Here is a 2,265-nt window from a genome sequence, read left to right as displayed (position 1 = left end):
TAAAATGTTATGTAGAATGTTCTAGTGCAGATAAACACAGCTGAACATGTCATTGAACATCTGATAATTTGTCCCATAAACACCCGGCCTGTGCCAACTTTGTCCCGTAAACACCCTGCTTGTGCCATCTTTGCCTTTCCCCAAACTTTCATGTGCGACCACACTGTGCCCCTTTCCTTCCTCCTCGTCTCCCTACAGCCTCGGCTTTGGTGATGGGACAGCCGCACGGCGCCCCTGCTGCCGCGGTGCCCCTGCTGCCATGGCGCCCTGTACAGCCCCACAGCTCGCACACACCCCTAAGGCCGGCCCTGTAGGGGGGTGTACTCGCTTTTCTTGCCGAGGTTTAGACATTAATGGCTGTGTGTTGAGTTATTTTGAGGGGACAGTAAATTTACAGGCTGTACATGCACTACTTTACATTGTAGCAGAGAGTCATTTCTTCAGTGTTGTCACAAAAATGTGAGGGGTGTACTCTTTTGTGAGATACTGTATATCTTAATGTCCAATGCATGTCCAATTGTTATACGTGTCTCTGATGTTAGTGTGTGTGTCGGTTATCCTATGTTTATTAGTTCTGGCCTTTTGTTATCTCTCAAACACTCTGCTTTTTTCACCTCCAGGTCCATCGTTTGACTCCCCACTCAACCCCCACCTGCCATCACTTCTTTTAACCTCTGTCATGTTGATTAACTCTTGAAAGCTTTTCTTTTAACATGGCATCACTACATACTGCATATAATATATATATATATTAAATAACACAATCATGATCTGCTTTGGGACTTCAGATCTCTAAATAATCAGGATTTAAAGTCTCTCAGATGCTAGTAACTGTCATCATATCATAGCCCCCAAAACTAGTAGGGTGTCTTCAATCATTTTGGTTGTGAAAATCCATTCTGTCTGGGCTTTGGTTCGCTCTGCCCCGGCAGAATGAAGGTGTCTCGATGCATTAAGTACAACCTTATCATAAAATACAAGCTGTCACTGATGTGTTGATGTGTCACTGCGGGCTATTATCTCATTCACAATGGTCTGATATTTTTTGAAAAGCCATGTTGCTTTGGCAACCTGCTTTAGCACAAAAAAAATAAAAGAAAGGTAACGCCGTACTTTCATTTTATAATAGCTGCATTTTTTTTTATGTGACCGAAAATGTTGGCCATTTTTCTTTAATATAGATAATGCATACAGAGACTTCGCATTTCTACTTGGCTTAGTAGAACATCCATTTCTTTGTGAATTACCAAGCGCATGGATTTTTTTTATTTTTAAACACATTTTACATGTAATAAAACATGCAGTTGCATATTTTTAATATATTTATTAAAAAAATAGCATATTTTAATTATTCTATAATAATTTTAGGCATAGCAATTTTATTTTTACTTAAGTTAAATATCTGATCAGTTTCCCAGCATATTTGCTCCTCGTATTCAAGTGTGAATTTGGCTGGATTGTTGTGGAAAGTTGGCTTCCAATCTCCTACAGATTTCAATAATTTTACTCTTCTTTTTTAGTAACTAAGTAAAGGTTTGTGTGTGATTAAGGGTATGATATTAAGAATTCATTAACTTCAATTCATGCCATCTTCTATCATTTGCTATGGCATTATTATTCAGCATCGTTAGCTGTGATTACTCTGGGTTTGACCCGGAGTCTCCAGGTGAAGACCTCAGGACTCTGAGTCAGCCTCCTCTTTCTTGGGTAGGGGAGCAGTATTTGGCCAAATCCTACCCCATGGCTCCATTCCAAGCTCTGCCCCATCCATGGCTCCATTCTAAGCTTTGCCCCATCCATGGCTCCATTCCAAGCTTTGCCCCATCCATGGCTCCATTCCAAGCTTTGCCCCATCCATGGCTCCATTCCAAGCTTTGCCCCATCCATGGCTCCATTCCAAGCTTTGCCCCATCCATGGCTCCATTCCAAGCTCTGCCCCATCCATGGCTCCATTCCAAGCTCTGCCCCATCCATGGCTCCATTCCAAGCTCTGCCCCATCCATGGCTCCATTCCAAGCTCTGCCCCATCCATGGCTCCATTCCAAGCTCTGCCCCATCCATGGCTCCATTCCAAGCTCTGCCCCATCCATGGCTCCATTCCAAGCTCTGCCCCATCCATGGCTCCATTCCAAGCTCTGCCCCATCCATGGCTCCATTCCAAGCTTTGCCCCATCCATGGCTCCATTCCAAGCTCTGCCCCATCCATGGCTCCATTCCAAGCTCTGCCCCATCCATGGTATTATAATGTGGTCCATACCTTTATTC

Source organism: Spea bombifrons, chromosome 1 (assembly GCF_027358695.1).
Source record: "Spea bombifrons isolate aSpeBom1 chromosome 1, aSpeBom1.2.pri, whole genome shotgun sequence".
NCBI lineage: Eukaryota > Metazoa > Chordata > Amphibia > Anura > Pelobatidae > Spea > Spea bombifrons.
The sequence above is the reverse complement of the archived record's forward strand: the minus strand, read 5'-3'. Positions refer to the sequence as shown.